Here is a 23,185-nt window from a genome sequence, read left to right as displayed (position 1 = left end):
CTCAAAATGTTAAATTAGAAGCTTTTTAATGTACCTTTTCTAACATACGCATACATTTTTCCACATATACTACTAACAGCAGCTGCTATCAGGTATTAGTAAGAGATTATTCTAATCTAAAAAAGATTTTTTAGATTAAGATTTTAGCATTGCAGCCAGAACATTTTCAATCTTGGCATGGTAAGTACAGATTCGACAACAGCAAAGTAATTTCTCAAGTGAATAAGAAGCTAACAATTTACAATGTAGGCTGAGTGTTTTAATTATAGATTTTAAACCTAATCCCAATTGCTTTTTAAAGAGTCTCTAAATATTAAACAAAATTAAAAACACAACAAAAACAAAACATGCATGCATTCACAAAACAAGCAATTCTATTTTCTGTACAGAGATCCCTATTAGTTTGCTAATACATTGTTTAGAAAATGTAATTCCATACACAATGGGTTTATATCCCTTGTGACACTGGCTATTGAACCTAACATTTTGAGCAATATAGAAACACTAATGAAAAAAGCTAGCCTATATAAAGCATTTTGCCACGTACAGGTATAACAATAACAAAAATATAATTGGGGGCTAGTGATTTTTGCCAGTATTATCTATCTAATTTAATTAGTTAATTAGAATTTATGCTGTCATTTGAAAGTAGATTTGAATTAGCGTCTCCTTTTTGACGATAATGTGAAACCATGCAGATTATGTCACTAAAATATTTCAATTTTACATTTGTTCATAGGCCAAACTTTCATTAGCACATTTAGGTAAAAATTTCTTTTGTCAAACAAATTTGGCAGTTTTGAATACTTGTATGGAGCAAAAAAAGTAAAGTATAATGCCTGGAAAATAGAGTCAGAAGAAGAGAGTTTAAAGTAATAGGAAATATAAGATAACACAGCAAGTTTAAAAGAATATGCAGTTGCCCTTCAACTGCAACTAAACTTTACTGGAAGGTGGACCCTGTGTTGCTAAATCTTTTAATGTTTTTGAGAGAAGATTTTTAAAAATCTGTTGTTTTTTATAAGCAATCTTAATTTTTAAATGATGCAACATATTCATATAAATGTAAAATTAATAAACAGATTTTTTAAAGCAAACAAAAATAAAAAAATTACTTTCATTGTCGATATCATTTGGCCCCAATGTGGTCTATTAGCTGGCCATGTATAACGTCTGACTATTCTACTTACACTAGAAAATTTACCTTTGGCTCATATGTGATACATATGTATAATGATGGTTTTTAATACTTGATAGTTAAGGTATCCTAAATTCCAGCTTCACTTCTCTAATTTTCAGAATAGATATGACATTTGAATAACTACTAAAATCTATTTTTGCATGTCCTATTTTTTAATCTAAAATTTAACTATTTAGTCATTTTACATATATCTACTACCTGTTCTGTTGCTACGTTTTTTTCCCCTAGTAAATGAAATCAAACTTACAAACTTTGGCTAATATTTTGACAGAATAGATATCTATTTGTAAGTCACGACTATTGCAATATGGAGGTTTGCTTTTCCTGCATTCCTTCTGTTTACATCCATGAAGAGTTTACGTGACTGCCCTTGGTTAAGTCAACCCCAGTGACACAATAATAAAAGAGAGAATTTTTCTCACATAACAAGAAGTCAGAAGATGGGCATCAGCATGTGCTCAGAAAATTACCAAGAGTCTAGGCTAGATCAAGTGTCCTCTTGTGTATCTTTGATTCTTAACTTTAATCTTTATGACCATAAAATAGTTACTTCACCTCCAGGTGTGGAATCAGGGTAACAGGAAGTAAAACACAGGACATAGTAAAGGGCCTCAGGTTCCCGTCAGGCCTTACCAGTGCCTCTCAGTCAGCAAATTAATTGCTTTCCCAGGACCTGTATTCCGTGTATGTTCCCTTACTTCTTACCACCTGGAACTGGGTTACAGGATCATTGCTAGCTACATTGGAGTCCACAGAAGGGAGTTCGTTTATATTTATTTATTTAATTTTTTGAGACAGGGTCTCACTCTATCACCCAGGCTGGAGTGCAGTGGCACGATCTTGGCTTACTGCACCCTCTGCCCCCTAGCTCAGGTGATCCTCCCACAAGTTTCCTGAGTAGTTGGGGCTAGGGGTGGTGGCCACTGCATCCAGCCATATTTGTCTTTAATGGGAACACTGCTGGCTCAAATCAGATTAAATTTGGTAGTTAAGGTATTACGTAGTAGGAGAGAATGTTTCCTTGTCAGGCATTGAGCAATGTCTGCCTGGCCTGGTGATTCTACTCATAAGTCTGAAAATAGGGCTAAGAACTACTAGAAGACTTCTGAGAGCTATCAGCCAGGAAACAAAAACATGTTGTTGCTGCTGCTGCTTTTCCCTCTCCTTCTTCTCTTTCTCCCCTTCCCTCTTTTATGGAATCATGTGACCAACTCTTAAGAAATCATTCATTACAGAAAAATACAAATAAATGTGGCAACGCATACTGTGTCTATTGGCAAGACACCACCAGCATAAGCTACTTATTATATGATGATTCAAAAGGATGGGCAGGGTACAGTGACTACCTAAGCTGTCATGCATTATTAATCAGTCTCTGAAACTGTAATTACTTTCTGATTCTGCCTCTTCAAGCTTGCAAACAACTGCACTTAACAGCCTTCTCCTCTGCAGATGACTTAGTGCTCATTTCATACTGTGGTTTACAGTCAGTTATTGCATTAGATTTCATATCTGAGATTCGCTCAACTAATAAGTACATCTGAAATTCAAAATATGTGCAAGGCACTATCTACTATATGGATGACAGCTTCCGTGGGTGCTCTCTAGAACCTCATTTTACAAGCTCAATTATCAAACTGATTTTGAAAATCTCTGGAGTATATTTTTTGTAAGGGGAAACAAGGAAGTGATGTAAAGATATCATCTCTGTCTTTCAATTAGTTTTTGTTAAAGAGAGTCACACCTTAACATAAAATTCATTTTCACCACATTTTTTTTAAATAAAGGAATTGATATACAGGATTGATAATGAATGATGAATGCAGTTAGAAGTATAACTACTCATCTAGTGTTTGTAAAACCTATGCTTTTACATTCTTATTGATATTAATAAAGACTAATGTATAGCAATAAAGAGTACTTAAAGAGAGATCATGAGAGACAGCTAAATATGTACAAAAACTCTGTTACAACATAGGATGTCAGGCTAGGGGTTTAGCTAAAATGCTTCGTAATAACATGTTTTCACTTCCTCCCATAAGTTAATTCATATTATCAACAACCTACTCAGTTCAAATAGTGCCAACCTAAAAAATATATTTTTCAGTGAATTATTTCTAAACACCAAATGTCATTTCTCATGGAAATTCTAATAAAATGCCTAAAATGCATTATCTGACATTTTAGTGGATCAGTAAGTAGCTTGCCAATTGAAATTCTAAAATCTTTACATGTTATAGATTTCAGCTTTCTGTTCTAAACTCTTGACTTTTTAAAGAATAATTTACATCTCTATGCAACTATTTAGCAAGGGATATCTAAACATCAATTTCAATTATAAATAATGATTCCAGTTACGCATGTACATTGCATTATGAAGAATCTAGCAATTGAGGAGTTCTGCACTTAAGATTGATAAATAATGTCTCAGACTTGCTTAAGTCAGCAATGCCTACAGCTGAGGGGAAAAAAACCTGACTACATAAGCTTGAATATTTTCTCTGTTTTAATCACACTAACCTTTATTAATATATGGATTGATAATTTAGCAAATCTTGGCCAGATTTGCTAAATTTGGGTAGCAAATCCTACCCAAAAAGGTAGGATAAAGCATCATAATTTTTTAGTCAACTGCTTTGTCATGTGCTTGGTAGGCATCTTTTGCAAAAACAAATGTATCTTCTGATATTGCAACATCTCTTTCATCAGTCTAAAAATTTAGGTTATTATCATCCAAAGAATTCAATCCTATAACCCAAAATATAAAATATGAGAGGTCTCATATTTTAATGACATCATTAAAATTCAACTAATGCTATTGTTTTCCCTTTATCAGTTCTTAGAAACTACTACTGAGACCATTGATTTGAGGCTTCTTCCATTCATTCATTGATTTTTGTTTGCTTGTTTGTTTTGAGGCAGAGTCTCACTCTGTCACCAGGCTGGAGTACAGTGGCATGATCTTGGCTCACTGCAACCTCTGCCCTCTGGGCTCAAGTGATCCTCCCATCTTAGCCTCCCGAGTAGCTCGGATTACAAATGTGTGCAACAATGCCCAGTAAATTTTTGTGGTTTTTGTAGAAATAGGGTTTTTCCATGTTGCCGAGGCTCGTCTCGAACTCCTGGGCTCAAGCAATCCGACCTTGACCTCCTAAAGTGCTGAGATTACAGACGTGAGCCACTACGCCTGGCCCATTGATTCTTTCACCAAATGTGTGTAGAGTATTGGCTAAAATTTACACACGGGGTGGAAAACAAGATAGACAGCCTCAGTTCTCATGCAGCTTTAGTAAAGCGACATACTTTACATTAATAATGATTTCAGCAACACTAATAGTTATTTAAGCAATCATTTATAATGATAATAACTACTCCAAAGGGAAAACAACAATGAGAACTGCTGTAAGACAGTGTCTGATATACTCCTAACAGAAAATGCAGAGTCAGCACTGCAGTCAGAGAAAACATCTCTAAGTAAATAACATGAAGCTGCAATATGAAGAGTGAGAAGGGCATTGATTGTTCAAATGAAGGGTTGAGGAAAGAACTGTAAATGCAAAATGAGTAGTAGGTGCAACAAACAGAAAACAGAATTATAAAGAAGAAAATGAGGGCATCAAAGAAACTGAGAGAAGCTTAATATGGTTTGGAAGATAAGATAAACAAGATTATGTTGGAAAAATAACAAGACAAAGTGGAATGTGGTTGATTGTCCGAGTATAGATTTCATTTCAAATCAGGGCAATGAAACGATTTTGAAGGGGTTTTAAAAGCGGGGGTGGAATGGATAGCAACATAAATAATCTTTAAGTATTAAAACAAGATCAACTCTTTTATTTGTTCATTAAAAATTTAAAAGAAACAATGGTTGGATGATATTTATGTAGGACACATTTATGTTTGAAACTGCCATCCAAGTAGATTAATATATAGAATTAAGAAACAGCTGATTAGAATGGCTGACTCCTGTGAAATTCAAATGATCATTGCAAAAACATTACTGAATATCATGGTTAAATGTTTCAATTTTTTTCTGAAGAGGAATTCACATTACTCTCTTAAGCATTTTAACTTTGAAATAAATGTGTCAAAAAAGCCAAGAAGGAAGATTTATTAGTTAGAGATGCATATTAATGTAACTGAAATCCTAAATATAATGGCAGAAATGGTAGTATGGTGAAGAGTATGTCCCAGGATTTCAAAACAAATTCAAATCAAAAGACGGAGTGAGGAAAATTTATGCTCTGAACCACCCACGTGAGGGTTATCACATTAGTGTTTCCAACAAGCTCAAACCAAACCCCCATTAAATATTTGATCAGCTTGTGAAAGACCAGCATGTACTCTTCACAACCATGAATATGAACATCTTGCAGACAGTTTAATGCATGACAGACCCATAAAAAAAGATTATGCATGATAGAATAGTGCAGTGTTGGCACATCTTAACTGCATAAAAATATAAAAGTGAAGGAAACCACAAAACAACAAATGCAAGCTAAAGCTAGCATACAATAAGCTGTGTTAGGAAGACACAATTGCAGGCTGAGTCAGGAGGTTACAGGCTAGCCCCAAATCTGCCTATTTCACGTAGGAACTAAGGATATTTCTGTTGTCTTGGGACAATATGTCAAACCTATAATATACAGTGATTTTAGGATACTCAAACCTAGCTTATATATTTGCATCTACAATTGAGCTTTAATAAAGAAATGCCAAATCAATTTTCTCCCTCAAAACTTAATATATAAGTTTGCTATTATACTTTTCACTTCCATTTGTGGTAAGTTTCTTTGGGTTAAAATATTTAGAAATAAATTAAAAGGCAAAAATATATTCAAAAAGAGGGGAGATGGCAATTATCACATCAACCAATTTGCACATTGGTACCAATGGTTTTTGTATCTGAGAGTTCACTTAGCAGAGAGACAGCACGAAATAGTACATTTTAAAGGACTAAAATAAACACATTTGGACTTGGGGAAGGTGAAGAGATCCAAGTGCCAAGATGTCATCAGGGAGGGACTCCTCATCTGGGAACGGGAAGGAAGATGTTGATCTGTGTTACCTAGGGTAGTGGTCTGAATAAAACCAATTCTAATGTAGGGGAATGTTCAGGAATAAAAGTAACTGTGGGTAAGATACAGATTCTATTAAAAATAGCATTACAACAAATTTGATTCATAATTTTACCTAACAAGCTATTGAAGAAAGCATTGCTTCTACTTCTAAACAATCTATTCAAAATACATTTAAAGAGGAAAAATGAACATTTTAACTATTCAGTTAAAACCTAAATATACATCAGTTCTCTCTCTCTTTATTATTTCTTTCTTTCCCTCCTTCCTTCTCTTTCTTTCTTTCTCTTCTCTCCCCTTCCCTCCCCTTCTCTCCCCTCCCCTTCCCTCCCCTTCTCTCCCCTCCCCTCCCCTCCCCTTCTCTTCCCTCCCCTTCTCTTCCCTCCCCTCCCCTTCACTTCCCCTCCCCTCTTTTTCAGATGGGGTCTCACTCCATTGGAATGCAGAGGTGATTTTCCTCACACAATCACCCCTGGCTCAAAATAGTAGCTTGGACTGCAGGTACAATCCACTATGCCCGGCTAATTTTGTTTATTTATTTACTTATTTATTAGAGACAAGGTCTCACTGTGTTTCTCAGACTGGTCTCAAACTGCTGGGCTCAAGAGATCCTCCTGCCTCGGCCTCCCAAAGTAACTCCAACTCTTTCTACATCTGGGCAAAGATGGAGGGGCATCAGTGGAGAGAAAGGAGAATCCACTGAATGACAGAATTTGGCAACTTAATATTGATAATAAATGTTATCAGTTTAATATGTGTTTGCTATTTAGTTCTAATCTTAAATTTTGTCTGTTGAAAGATGATTTATGCATACTTTCCTGTCTGGAGATTTTTAATATTGGGATATAATATATTAATAAGTATATTATTTATTCCACATTGTATCAAAAAGAAGAGATAACCTGCAAGTTTACAAGTGATCAGAACAGCTACTCAAAAAATGATTTTAAGACAAGCTATAGAGGGACAGAATAGAAAAGCACTTATTCTCTAAGGAAAAAAAATTCTCAGAATTCACGTGTGAAAATTTTTAAGAGAAATTAAAAATAAATTGGATAATTGCCTTCCATTGAATTAAGTTAGCAGAACCTGGAAACGTTTAAAATGGGTTGCTATATTGATTCATGTCTTTCTTTAAGTAAAGCAAACCCTTTGTAAATTATAATGTCTGTCATCCCACTCTCCTGTAATTATAAAGTATGAGAACACTGAGGATTGATTGGCTCTTCTCTAAAGAGAGGGACTATAGCTTTCACAAATGGACTTCATCAATACGCAACCCCTTATAAGAATAAATTCCAATTATTAGATACTCTGATGGTCCACCCTTTCTCTTAGACCAACCTTTAGACAAATAATATCAATGCAGATATTAATAATACCTTATAATATCTCCTTGGTAGTAGTTTGAACAAAGATTTTTAACACACAAAGTTTAGGAAATTTTATTCATTTTTGATGCAGAAATAATTGATGATAAGTCGGTATGACTTCACAGCAAGAATGAAATTCAAAGACAAGTTATATTTTCTGCTTGGCCAACAAGTAGATGGTTAATATTGTTAGTATCAATATTATTAAAAGGATATGCAGAGTAGTTGCCTGCGACATCTGTCCCTCCACTGATTCCAGAGTTGACTGAGCTGATCCGACTGTGAAGTCAGATGGCACTCCTTCAATGGCTTCATATGCATTCCAAGATCCCTACATTTCACCAAATGTAGCACATTTTCTGATAGAATCTGCTGTGATCTAGGGTAACCCTATTGGTCACCCCGCCTTCAAAGAAACACTCAGTCTTTTTGTATAAACATTATTAGATTTTGAAAACATAACCTCTATTCCAAGCTTTTGAAATACTCTATCAATAATGATACCTCACTTACTATAAGATTTGCTATCAGAAATCTCTATATGTTCTCAAAGTTTTGGAACTAATTTAACAATCAAATGTATAAGTCAACAAAGCAAATCAAAATTTCAAATTTTACCAACACACATACCATCTTAATCAATATATAAAGTACTTTCCTATACTTTATTTAAATGAGGCCCATAATACATTTTTTAAGTTGTTATTGTTAAACAACATGATATTTCCCTAGTATGTGTTAAAGCTGGTACTCAGGTCCAGGTGGCTTTAGGTTTCACCTCCTCCCCAATCTACTACTCAGTGTAAAATGGAGACGCATATTCTAGAAGAGTGTTTATCAAAGCTTCAGGTCAAACAAATAGTTTCGGGGTCTGCTTAAAAGGCAGATTCTGTTTCAGTAAGTGTGAGGTGGGCCTAAGACTCTGATTTCCTGACAAGCACCCAGGAAATGCTGATACTGTTGTTATGCTGGCCACATGTTGAGATACAAGGCATAGTTATACAGTAGACAATTTTAAACAGGTTAATGTTCTACTGAGGCAGCACTTAAATCCCCATTCTGGCAATATCTCTTTTTGTTTTGGGGGGAAGATGAATTCTGAGCAAATACACACTACTACAAACTATTTTTAATATTACATGCAATTTTAACCCTACCGTCTTTATAAACATTTATAAACCTAACTTTATAAAGTAAGTTAAGTTTACCTTCTTAATTACAAGGATAGAGAAAGTAATAATGAGGAATTGCAAACTGCTAAACAATGTCCCTGATTTATTTTTAGTTTGCTGATTTTTTTGATACTTTAAAAGCTTTATTATAAGGAAATAAGAGAGAAGTCATGAGGCATTAAAAAACATTTAATTGTTTGAACACACCAAACAATAGCTAGACCTTTCAAAACAACCAAACTCCAAGCTGATTAAATTTGTTTAACCTGTAAGATACATATCATATTCCATAATTAGTTAATTGATGCCTGATTTTTCAAAATAATGACTAAAGGAAGAATTTTTCCTGGGTTAAAAGTTGATTTTGGATAAACTACAGATGTATAGTAACAATTTTATAAAACAATAAGGATAATCTTTCATTAGTTTAACTGACAAAAGTGAATATAAAATTTACACCCCAGAGTAATAATTTTTTTATGCAACAAACAAAAACTGCTTTCAGATCACGTTGTGTTCACATTGAGAAATATATCTGAGCAAGTATCTAAAAAGATATGTTTGTCCAAACCTAGATTTTGATCCATTGATCAACTGTAAGGTAGATATATACTTTCTTTTTTATATAAATATATTCACTTCTGCTAAGCTAAAAACCAAACAAAACTAAAAAGCAATCTACCATATTTGATTGGACAATTTTCAAAAAAAATCTTAGTTTAAATAAGAAAAGGTAGCAGCTAGACTGGGCAATTTTTGTGTTCTTTAATAAAAGGCTGCCACATAATTCAGGTAAAATGCTAATGTCCAAAAAAGAGTTCCTCTACACTGACGTGGTCATTTTAGTAATCTGACTATACCCAGAGGGCTATGTGTATTATATTTTTAAGCCATTACTTTGATATTCTTTGTGAGAACACATTGATTTATTAACTAAACAAAGTTTAAAGTACCTCATAGCATAGCATTGTGACAGAAAAATAATAGAAATTAGTTAGAAATTATGAAATATGCTAATGAGCCAAAGCCAAAAAGTTGAATATTTATTTGTTTGTTGTTGTTGTTGTTAAATCTCTGGTCCATTATAGATAAATTGTTTTTACACCCATTTTTTACTTTCAAATTGCTTCACATTTTAGTTTTATTGAATATTAATTTTGAAAATAATATTTGAAAATATCAAGAATTATTGCTTTCACATTTTTGAAAATGTGAAGCATGAAGAAAAGCATCCATAAATCCTACTCTCAGAAAATGCCTCTTTCATCCATTTTATATAAACATTTATGTGTTTCTGTATATTATATTATTTCTAAATAGGAAAAGGGGCTCTATACCGGTTCGCTTTTTAACTTTTAAAATGTACTTTGACAATTTTCTACTTATGATCATGAGATATCAATAGGACAAGCTCTCTAAGGCAATGTGCATTCTTTGAACCTAAAATTTATTTGGAATACAATAGAACTATGAGAACAAAAACTTCAATGAACACTTTGATAGGAAACATCTGCACACCTGACAATCTATGTTCAAATAACCTTATAATTTTTTTGTGGTTGTTTAATTTGTTTGAATGATAAATTAACTGATCCTCTACTAGACAATTACTAGGCACTGAAGACATTAAACATGCACATATATCATGTACATTACATATATAAATATATTACAGATATATATGTGTGTGCATTTGTGCACTACATACATATATATATATGATATCATACTATTCTGTAAATCTTGCAGTTCAGCAGGAAATGAAAAAGAGGACAATCAATTTTATTTAGAGCTAATACGACCCCTAAATAAAATACTTATTCAGTTGATTTATCTAATAGAAACGACCAGATCATTTATCATTTGTTGTGCTAACGTAAGTATTTGAGATAAATTGATCATAAAATACATGTGTTTTCACATACTATTCTCTATCACTTCCCAACAATTGCTAATTAAAGGAATTATTGTCAGATCTCACGTGTGTATGTACCAGAAAGTTTTAATAAAAATAACTACCAATTTTTCACCAATCTCTAGAATATTCTATATTATATCATTGGGTTTGGAAACCCTTTCCTGGAGGAACATAACAAAATCTAGAGCTCTTGCATAAATTAAATATATATTAAAACATTTCTTAGACAAGTTTGAAGGAAAAGAAATGCATTTCGGTGGTAAAACCTCAGGAGATTTATAAGAAGTACTATTTGAAACTATTTTTTTCCCCTTTCCAAACCTCCTGAGGAAGAAAATACAAAAAAGTGAATACTCATTTTCCAGTCATTTACGTCAGGAGAAGAATTTCTAGAACTCAAACCAATGCCAAACTTGTTGAGAAGGTCCCCTGTTAGGGCTGTCTGGTAGTTCCAGGGCTCCTAAAGAACCCAGGTCTACTCTTTGATACATGTTTGAAAGAACAAGACTTGGGTCCTTGCAACTGTACATTGCGGTTACAGTTTCTGGAGTTTTTATTACAAAAATTCTCCTGTCTGTAGGTTGGGATATAAAATAAAGAGATAAGACTTATATATTTCCTGTTGTAAGCTTCCTGCCCCTGTAGATGAGCTTCTATCTTTAAAGCAAAACATCACTAAACAAACAAAAAAACTTTGATTCAGTTGGCCCTACACAGATCAGAAAAAATTTAGAAATCCTAAGGAAGTTTGAAAGCCATTCTTTTTATCAGTGATTTAAATATACTGGAATACACTCTTAGTAGCCCAGAGACACAGATTAAGTTTTTTATTTTCTTATTTTTCATGATGATGTCTACTGAATTACACCTGGTACTTGAAAACACATTTGCACAGGAGACTGTAAAACTGGTAGGGGAGTTTCTGGGGTGCTCTTGCCTTAAAAAGTAAGAGCAGCTTTTTATGGTTTTTCAAGATTTGAGAGTATAGAAATCATTTTTTAAAATGTGCATTGCACACCCCTACAAACTTCTCTTTGCCCACAGGAACTTGTTAGCAACTTAAACAAACACATGGAGAAACAAAGTCACTTTATTTCCAGAAATCGATTCAACATAGCTATTGTAAAGAGTTTTCCTGAGACTTTGAATGACTTGCTGGAGGTAAACCTTAAGAATGTCAGGCACCTAGAGAAAATACTTGATTATACGTTCCGTAAGTTCAGGCCTTCAGATGGGAATGAATTCATCTCTATGCAGCAAAAGAATAATTTCTTAATTAATGGTAGAAATAGAGGAAACTTGAAGACAGAAGTCCAACTCATTGGAACTTTAGAATCAGAAAGTAATTCCTTTTGGTTTTATGGTATCTTGCTCACTTCCAATTCTGATACGACAAAATGTCATTTCGATGGAATATCTCTGACTAGCCTGGTTCTTTCGCAACTTTGTTAACATGGCCTGAGATTGTTTCTACCTTCTCCAGATATGGCTACACTGTGCAAAATGTATACTGTATCAGCTCTTCAGTGTCAGAATCTTGTTTTTGATGATGTAACTGAGCTTTATTTTACTAATCTCACTACTATTTTCCAAATAATGAATTTGGAACACCAGCTGAATACATTGGAAATTATAGTGGTTTTTCTGTTGAATATGGGAGTTGCCTATGAATTGTGGTTTCATCTTTCCCATATATTCTTTTTAATATTCCAAAATATTCAATGATAAGGTCTTAACTTATCATTGTGGAATTTATACCATTTGATAATAAATCCAAAGCACACTGGTTGCTTTTTGTTTGCCTGGGTTACATTTTGTTTTATTTGTCATTGCCCTCTTTGCCATTTGAGCAATACATGACTTATTTCAAGAAAGCGAATTGGGAATTAAAATGTATTTTTTAATGTGCATGTTCTAAGGGATTTGATTTAAGAGTAGTAATACTATTTTAAAATAAAATTGAAAAAGTTATCGTATGCTTTCAGCTGGTTATTTGTCATGTCATTGGATAGTATGTAAAATCATGAAGTCTGTTCATGAACATTTTTTCTACTTGCACTTCTGATGGGTAATCAAATGGTCTGTCTGTCTCTCTTGGTTTTTGATTAGAAACAACTTAATCAGTACATCACATGCTTAATGCCTTGTGGTTAAGCCATTTTATACAAATTCCTGTTTTTAAAGAGATACAAGTCTACTTTTCTTATATAAAGGTTGGAAAAATAGAAGGCGTGAAATAATGACACCTATAATCTTACAACATGCAACATGCACACAACAACTTTACTGACTTACTACAGTGATATTCTTTCACATTATTGAGTTCATGCTACACATGCCATTTTGTATGCTTTTTCTATTTAATGTGATATTATATACGTTTCTACCATTTAAAATTTCATAACCATTTTGATGCACATGACATAGTCTGTCATGTATAAAAAATTACTTAAGTTGCTACTGAAGATTCACATTTTCTACATTTTTTTATATTTTAAATAATACAGAAAAATCTCTTCATAGATATTTGAAATGTAAAATCACTGAATTAGGAATAAAAGTTGGACTGTAGTAGACATCTATAGAACTATACTCCTGTGCTTTTTTTTTCTGAAAATTGTGCTTTTCTTATTTCATCCACATTTCTGAGGAGGTAACTGTCAATTTGCATAACAAGAACTTGCCCTCTGTCACAGTAAACTTAAATACTTTTCTGAGAAATTTTAACTGGGACTATGAGATTGACCTTACTCTGCTCTGTGTGGTTGTACTTTGTAAATCCCAACAGCTAATGATGTTGTATTCCAACATCTGGATTGAGTGTACAGAGGAACCATGTCTGGTGTTAGAGGAAAAATAATAAAACAGATATACAAAGAGAAGCAGTAACAAAGAACAGAGAATAAAGGCAAGTTGTGAATTCTCACAGAGACCAATTCCTGGGCAGATTTGCATTCCTGACTGTGGGTTATTACAAGATAATGTAGAAATCTTCTATGTTTATTACAATCTTCCCCCAACACATTTTTTGTTCCTTTTTCCATATTTGGTTTCTATAACTTCCAAAGCTTATAATCAAAGGATATCAATATTTTAAAGTTTCTTAAAGCATACTGCTTGTGCTATATTTTATTGTGTCACCTTAACTAAACTGGAACTACATTTTCCATAAATTCATTCCCTAAATGGTTTGTTTGAAGTAAGATTTGGCCACAAGAGAAATTTGCACATGATTTTGTAAGTAGAGAAGTGGTAGTAATGTTTACTCTCCAAAGGTGGATGTGGGCTGTTAGGCTCAGGAGCATCTTGCATGCATCCTTGGCCTACTACTGACTTAATATAGGCAGAGGGCAGCAAAAAGCCATATAACCCCTTAAGCTCCTTTGATTCTCCTTCTTATACTTCTCCAAGTTTGCATCAAGTGCATGTGTGGCTCTCTGGTCAAGTTAGCCAACTTCTCTTGCAGGTCATCTATACCCTCAATATTGGTGGTGGTGAGAAACATACATGAATTCCAGTTTATCTGTATGGGTCCCAGTTCATCCTTGTGGATTTCAATTTTGTCCTTGTTCTCCTCTACTTCACAATCATTCTTCCTTCCTAATCGTTCAGCTGACTTTTATAGCAATGTCACTCTCAACACCAGATGCAGATGCCTTCTGTAAACTACTCCATCAACTCTCACAATTCCATAAGATCTAAGCCCTATAATAAATCCCATAGTTTGTATCATCATAATGATCCTGCTTCTCACCAAATACTGCCTAATGCAGATACTGGTTTGGAAGATGAGTGCTACTGCAATAAAAACAGCATGGTTTGGAGGAGCAAAACCATCTGGCTATGGCTTTGGAACCCTGCAGTATGAGCAAGCTAAAAGGGCATTGAGAAGACTATTAACAGAAGCTTGTCTAGCTTGAAGGAGTCTGTCAGTGCAGAATGAAGAGAAGCCAGCAATTAAGCCTTCCATCTGAAAGCCCAGACACTGTGGAGCAGAGGCAAACCATTTCCCCATTCCCTGTCTGAATTCCCTGATTCACAGTTTTGGTTTTGTTTTTGTTTTTTATCTAGTCTTGAAGTGGTTAGTTAAATAGTAAGAGATGGTTAATAAAGAATTTGGTGCTGAAAGTGGAGCAGTCAGAGTTGCATCTGCTTTCCTGCTCTTGTATTGTATTATACACTATGCTTCTAGAATCCTGTGTGCTTAGAGGAAATTCCCCACTTTTGCTTGTTAGTCCAAATTGAGTTTTTATAACTTGCCACCAAAAAGAGTCCCAACCTATCGGAAATAAACTGTTTGAAATTTTGTCATGCATATTGATATCTAAAAATTTACTATGTCCCTACTTATTTTTATGCAATTTTAGATGAAAAAATACCCCTTAGATAAAAACTCATGACCACTTTCAGTTGGCATTTTTGTATAAATTTAAATAAGTTATTTTGTTCAATAAATTATGTGGTCATTCATTAAATCATCTAGGAAATATTTACTGAGTTCTTTCAGTGTTCAGGGTAGGGGCTTAAGCAAGGAGAAGGACATACCGAATCACAGTTTTTCTGAGTAGTTAATCACACACTAGCAGCAATAAGACATGTAAACAGAAACTAACACATTTCCTTGATTCTATAATGCATTTATATTTTACATTTAAATTGTTTTAAAATCAAGGCACATCATATACTGATGGATGCATTTCATGTGAAAGTGTTTCTTTTTTTCCCTTGAAAATTTGCTATTAAATCAACAATGGCTTCTAATCATCCATAATGTCTTAGAAGGAAGAAACTATAATATTGCAGAAGTTAATATACAATAAATACCATGAGAGATGTCAGGAGTCTTAAAATGTTTCACCAGCTGAGATAATATAAGAAGACTATGAAAAATTTCAACAGGGTTTCGAAGAGGAGAGCAAAGAGTCATGACATTCAGCAAGGATCTCCTACCCATATATAAATGAACTTTCTTCTAATCCTCAAAACAGCTTTCAGCGGTAGAAATTATCTTCACTTCCCTGATCATACCACTGAGGTTCAGATTAGTGAGGAGAGAAAAAAAAACATCTTTGAGTTTCGAACCCGTATGTCTCTAAATTGAAGTGTACACTCTTTTTAGAAAATAATATTGAGGGAATTCACCTAGTATGACATACTACATGCAGCATATAACGTGTACTACCTACACTCCATGTTCTAAATCCTATATGTAAAATAAAACTCAGTAGGTACTAATACTAACCTCACTTTATGAATGAGAAAACCGAGACCTGAAAAAATAAAGTAAGTTTTTCAAGGTCACACAATTAATAAACAACAGAGCTGCATTCCGAACTCTTGCAGTCCAGTGAAAGAGTCTGTGCTTTTAACCACTATGTCATGAGCCTCTCAGGACAGTTTAAGCAAAACACTTTGTCCCGAATCTCTAACCACCTGACTAAACGATGCAGCCCCCTAACTTTTGATTTCCCTTTCCAAGCTCTACTGATCACCCTTTAACATACAATTGTCATATTTATTATGTATATAACATAATGTTTGTTGCTACCGCCTTCAAGTAAACACTTCGAAGAAATAGATTTTTTAATCTGCTTTGATCACGGATGTATTTTAACAGCTTGAATCATGCCTGACACAAGGTAGGACTTCAATAGGTATTTGCTGAATAAGTAAGTGATTGATTTCTATAAAATACGAAGTGAGGATATTCAGTGAGTGAACAGTAAGTGGAGAGAAACAGAGGCATGGAAGTAAGAGTTGTGTTCTGAGACTCCAATTAGTGCAGTTTGCCTAAGGCGTCAGGTGGGAGCAGAAAAATCAGTGAGCAGATCTCCCTGAAAGGGGGGTTGAAGTCACCCAGGAACAACCACAGGAGCCTTTGGTCCTTCACATTTTGTTTATAGCTTGTTCAGCACTAGACACTGGAAAGGAGGGCAGGAAGACATCAAAGTAGCTGTATCGTTCATATTTTTGTCTTCCTTTGGCGGCTATTTTCTCTATTTCCTGCTGACGCTACAATTTCAGCGATTTAATGATACAATTGTTTCTGAAAACGACACAGAAACAGATACCCTCAGCCATTTAATTGGCTGCCCTGAAGAAGTGGATTCTGCTGTTTCCTAATTTCATTTTTGAGGGGTTCGAGAATATGGAAAGGCTAGAAGAAAGACAATATTTACTTCCATTTAAAAAAAGTAAAACCTTAGCAAGGAATTTTAAACTTAGCCCAGTTAATTAAGGTCTGCTATTTCCATGGCATACACCAGGGTATCTATGAAGATTTTATCTGATGCTTGCAAAGATGTTACTAAAACTAAAGAAGCACAGTGCTGTTAGAAAAGTCCTATTTCTTCTCCTGTACATTTTAGGTTTTGTCTACCTAGGGCTCTAGGATTGTTGTGGAATTAGCTCCTGCATCTATGCACTTGACTGAGACTTGCTACCTTCTCAATATTTGAACTAATAAATTAAATACAAGAACATTTATGCTTTCTGTTGTTGAAGAAAATTTCCCTCATTCTGCAAAATGTTACAGAAATAATATTAAAGTTGACCCAAGTTTTCCTCATTTTTCTTCTTAACATAAAAAATGAAATACTAAATTTCTAAACAGGCAAGTATGTATAGTGGAAAGAATATGGTTAGTATATAAAATATTATGATATCAACAAGCAGGTGCTAAAGCTAAGTATTGTGCATAAAGTAAGTATAAACTAAAGATAGGGGAAGGCCTGAAAATAATTCTTCAACTTAGTTAACAAACAAGACTCTGAAAAAAGGTTATAAGATAATAGGGAAATATACCTATATGTTATATTGAATATTAAAAGGTGACTTTTCTTTATCACATTAAGAGAATAAATCAGAAAATAACATAATAATACCAACAGATCCAGAAAAAGGATTTGACAAAATCCAACTTCCACTCATGATAAAATCTCTCAGTAAACTAGGAATAGAAGGGAACTTGCTCAACTTGGTAAAAAATATCTACCCCACCCCCCACCGCCAAAAAATATAACATACTGAAAACATCACATTGGTGAGAAGCTCGAAGCTTTCTTTCTAAGATCAGGAATAAAGTAACGATATTCTCTCTCACTATTCATTTCAAACAATATACTGGAAATCATACATAATACTACAGGAAAAGGAAATCAATTTACATTGTTTGAGAAGGAAGAAATAAAACTGTCTTTGCTTGTGGATGACACGATCACCTATGTAGAAAATCCAAAAGAACAACAACAACAACAAAAATCTCATGGAACTAATTGGCCGTTATAGCAAGGAATCAGCACACAAGGTCAATAGAGAAAAGTCACTTTTGCTTTGATTGACAGTGATAAGTCAATCACTATCTTAACCACCAGCAATTAACAAGTGGAATTTGAAACTAAAAATACAATATTATTTACATTAGTGCCCAAGAAAATGAAACACTTTGGCATAAATCTAACAAAATATGTACATGATATACGTGATACAAACTATGAAACTCTGATGAAAGAAATTAAAAATCTAAGTAAATGGATAAATATTCCATGTTCAAGAACAAGAAGACTCAATGTCAACATAACAGTTCTTCCCAAATTAATCTAAATATTTAATGCAATACCAATTAAAACCCCAGCCAGTTATATTTTGGATATTGACAAACTGATTGTTAAGCTAATATGTAGAAGCAAAAACCCAGAATAGCCAAGCCAATATAGAAGGAAAAGAACAAAGTCCAGGACTGACACTGCCTGACCTCAAGACTTAATATAAAGCCACAGTACTCAAGACTATGTGGTACCAGCAAAATAACAGATAAAAAGATCAATGGCACTGAAAGAGCACCTAGAAACAGACTCACATAAACATAGTCAACTGCTCTTTCACAAAGAAACAACTGCAAAACAATGGATAAAAGATCACCTTTCCAACAAATGGTGCCTGGTACAAATAGACATCATTATGTAAAAACACAAGAAAAAATGAATCTACTCACAAATCTTTCATCCTTAAAAAAGTTAACTCAAAACGTATCACAGACCCAAGTGTAAAAGCCAAAACTATGAAACTCTTACAAGATAATATAGAAGAAAATGTAGATGATCTTGGGTTTGATGATGACATTAGATAGAACAACAAAGGCATGATCCATGAAACAAATAATTGATAAACTGGAATTAGTTAAAATAACAAATTCTGACTGAAAAAGACACTGTTAAGAGAATGAAAAGACAAGCCACTGACTGTGAGAAAATATTTGTAAAAGAGATATCTGACAAAGGAATGTTATCTAAAATGTACAAAGAACAACAAAAACTAAACAATAAGAAACAAACAATTAAAAAATGGGCCAAAGACATTAACAGACACTTCACCAAACAATATATACACATGGCAAGCAAGCATGTGAGAAGATGCTCACCATGTCATCAGGGAAAAGTAACTTAAAACGACATAGAGATATCAGTACAAACTTATTAGAATGGCCAAAATCCAGAATACTGAAAACACTAAATGCTGTCAAGGATGTGGAACAACAGGAACCGTCATTCATTGCTGGTGGGAGTGCAAATGGCACATCCAGTTTGGAAGAGGGTTTGGCAGGTTCTTACAAAACTAAACAGATTTTTGCCACCTCATCCAGCAATTGTGCTCCTTGGTATTTACCCCACGGAGTTGAAAACTTATGTTCATAGAGAAAAACTTCATACAGATGTTTCTAGTAGCTTTGTTCATATGGTATACTTCTAATTAATAAATGTGAAAACTAAAATAAGTGAAAGCCAAGACTGAATCTCAGAATTTGGATGGAAGAGAATTAGTAAGCAGAAGGAGAATACCAGTTTTGTGTGGCTCCCAAAGTGACTACCGGAAGGAAACAAGCACGAGGATTACGGGTGGGAGTTTTTGTGGGCCAGAAAATGGTTCACATAATTTAGCCTATTTTGCATTTGCCAGAATTCAGTCACAAATAAAAAATAATAGGAAAAGAGCCAGGATTAGCAAGCATGGGTGCTCCAGTAGCCAAGAATATTGGGTCTAGATAATATTTATGTCTGTCCTAGATGGTTGAAAGGTTGAAGATAAAAAGAATGAGTGAAAAAAAATTGAGGGGGGGAGACAAAAAAATTGGCAAGTAACATAGGCAGGAACTATAAAGAGCTATATCTAAAACAAAATACTAAGGAGACACAGGGAATAGAGTATTAGACCAGTAATGAAATCTGGAAAATACTACTAGAACTAGACTGTGAAGGAAAACTGGAGCTTTGGAAGTTGGATTTAGGGACTAAAGTCATTCTCTATAGACAGAGATGAAATGGTTCCAGATGTGCAATGAAGAAATAAATAGCCCAGGAAATTCTGAATGGAGAGTATCCATTCAAGGTCATAGTCAAGGAGCCATCTGACAAACTAGACTAGGTGAGTTGGTTTGCGACTGCAGCAACTTCATCAAATATTGGCATCTACACAACCTTGCTTACTTAATTTCTAAAAAAAACAAACAAAAACTTTCATTTTCAACTTTATATTCCTAAAATCGAGTGGCCCAATTGTGGTTTATTAAATGTGTGGAAAATATTGTATTAAATTATTTTAAATCACTTTTGCAAACACCATTTATAAAACAGAATTTTCCCCCTCATTATTATATATGTACACATTTTATAATAAATTCCAAATAAAATGTTAAAGGGTGAGTATACACATATATGTAGATACAAGATACAGATACGCTATTCAACATAGCACACTTTGCTCTTCCTAATGATTTATACCAAGTGGATTTAGATATAGTTTCAAAGAATCATATCTATCTCTCCACTTTTCATGCATCTGAATAGGAAATTTATGTGAACAAAACAGAGATAGTATAGTTTAATAGGTCCTAAAGAAATGCATAACATTTTAACATATGGAGGTTGTGCTCTAACAAACTTTAATACAAAACAATATTTTGTATATTCACTCATGCATTTTTTTCCTTTGCAATTTGGAAATTTAAAAAAAACAACAGTTTTATATATAATTAAAATAATGCTCAAGTCATAAAACTCTTTTGTAATACTAAAAACTAAATCTTATTTATACTTATGTGTCAGGAACTTTGCATGCATTAACTCATTTAACACTTAGAGCCAGTCTTTGAGGTAGACGTTTTTACAGGTGCAGGAACTGAGGCTCAGAAACATTTGAAAACTTCTTCAAGATTATACAAATAGCAAATGGTGGAACCCACAATTTTACCCATACTACATTTTTTTCAGAATCCATGCTTTCGATCTCCTTGCCAAGCTGTTTCCCATATTATATCTTTTATGTTAAAATATGTTTTCAGCAATTGCATTTTCTTAAAACTTTCCTAGTATTAAATTTTTTTAAATTTATCTTGTTGGGAAAAACGCAAACTTTTTCATTCATTTCTCCATATCAGGTATTAAAGAGTCATGAAGTAAGTTTATTCCTATCATATGAGCTTCATTCTATTTTGAGTCGAAAGACCAAATGAAAATGCATAAAAAGATTATATACGGAATACCACTGGGTCTTGCTAGCAGTATCAAAGTTATGTAAGGAAACTGCTGAGAAACCATGTTAATTGCCAGTTCTCAGCACAATTGGCTACCAGGAGTCATGTATAGTAAGTGCTATAGCTCAGTGCCTGCACAGTCTCACCTTTTTGGCTAATGAGTAACATTCTAGCAAGCAGAGGACTGATTTCTTGAGACAGTTGCCTGGAATTTAATGCTGGATTTCTATCCATAACAATATAACTTTCAACCGATAGTCCTTCCACACACAGACAAATGAAACTGACAAAAGAGCTGTCAGTTACAAGCCAATAGTGCATTTCAACAAATAAATTTTTGTGTGCCAAGCACATACTGTGGGTATTCAGTGTTCATACCAAAACCCCACAAGGTTGGCCTATTTTGACTTTTATCACATCTATAGATAAAGGTGTAGTGTTATCTCTCTTTCCCACCCGAAACTGTACTCATCTTTTTTGTTGCAAATACCTGGCTAAAGGAAATGTCAAACCTTATATATAGAATTTACATGAATAGCTCCCATATCAAAGTGCTGCTTTCTTAGAAGCTCAAAACTGTTAATATGTATTGACTTAGCAAAAAGAACTCTAATGGCAAAGGTATTGCTTTTGAGAGAGATAGCCCATGTTTGGAACAGGAGAAAAAAAATTTTCTCTAAGAAAGCAGAGGGGAGATTGAATATAGAATGGATAAGCTTAGCAGATACATAGCTTATAGGATAAATGAATATAAATTAAATAAGTACATTGCTAAAGAGGACCTGGGGTCATAAATACAATGTAGACAGAAAAAAATTCCAACACAGAAGAAAGTTCATGGATGTAAATTCAACTGAGCAAGAACAAAGTAAATTGTTGACAGTTCAGCTGTCATTACTTGCAAGATCATAGATAATAAGCAATAGAGTATCGAGGTGGTATTGTTCAGCTTTATTAGTGGATACATATAAGTCCTGGAAGAAGGTTTGTAAAATGAGGAGAGTCCTGAAGATTAAAAAGGAATCCTCATTAGGAGAGAAGTTGATATTGGTCACCTAACATTAGGGCAGAAAACTTTCTGACCACTTTCTTCTCTAAGTGTTACAACCACGCAGTTAACATTTTAGGAACTAAATCATTCTTAATTTGCATAAAGGCTTTTTCATTGTTGTTCTTTTGTTACACAATCAAAACGCTCTAGAATAACATTTCTTCCTGTTTGTTTTGCTCTTCAAGAGAAAAGTAAGCATCCCTTACTTTTCCTTCCCTTCATCTGAAGTGCAAATTTAAGGTAAACAGGAATCTTCAAAGCACAAAAAGCACTTTCACTCTGAAAGACTTCTTATCTTGGAAGAAATAAGATCCCAGGATAATAAAAAGCTATCATGATATCTATTCTCTCCCTTATTTGACAGGGATTTTCAAGATGGATCGGCAAGATAGAAAGGGAATGTGTCATTCTACCAATATTTATGAAGAAAAGGGCATTTGGGAGGAAAATGGATATTGGATCCTCCTCAAAGTTGCTATAGAAACCTGGGTGATCACAGCTAATGGCGTGGAGAGAAGTCCTGTTATCTTTAAGAGATTAACAGGAAACCTTGGTCTCATTATTTTTTCACTCCCCACATTGCTCTGATGATAGCAATGTACGGATTAGAACCAACAAACAACAATAATAACAAAACACCACCTTCAATGTCTCCTTATTGTTTATAAAGTAAAAATATAATTTTGAAAATTGAGCTTCAAAAGCTTCCATCAACAAATCCCACTCCAACCTTCTGAAATAACACCTTATTCTTCATAACTATATTCTTTGATTTAGCATACACCATATTGACAATACATCCCTATTTATTTCCACCCTCAGGTTTCTGTTCATACTCTCCTCTCTAAAGAAAATGATTTTAAC

At 33.9% G+C, this 23,185-nt stretch overlaps 1 protein-coding gene across 16 annotated transcripts in view; it reads right to left on the bottom strand.

Annotated features, from left to right (window-relative positions):
* PTPRD (protein tyrosine phosphatase receptor type D) overlaps positions 1–23,185 on the bottom strand; it is a 2,332,625-nt gene that overhangs the window by 2,029,074 nt on the left and 280,366 nt on the right. The gene's annotated exons all lie outside the window — the stretch shown is intronic.

The sequence above is a fragment of the Hylobates moloch genome, unplaced genomic scaffold (assembly GCF_009828535.3).
Source record: "Hylobates moloch isolate HMO894 unplaced genomic scaffold, HMol_V3 SCAFFOLD_19, whole genome shotgun sequence".
Lineage (NCBI taxonomy): Eukaryota > Metazoa > Chordata > Mammalia > Primates > Hylobatidae > Hylobates > Hylobates moloch.
Note: the sequence above shows the minus strand (reverse complement) of the source record. Positions and strands in the feature narration are given on the sequence as shown.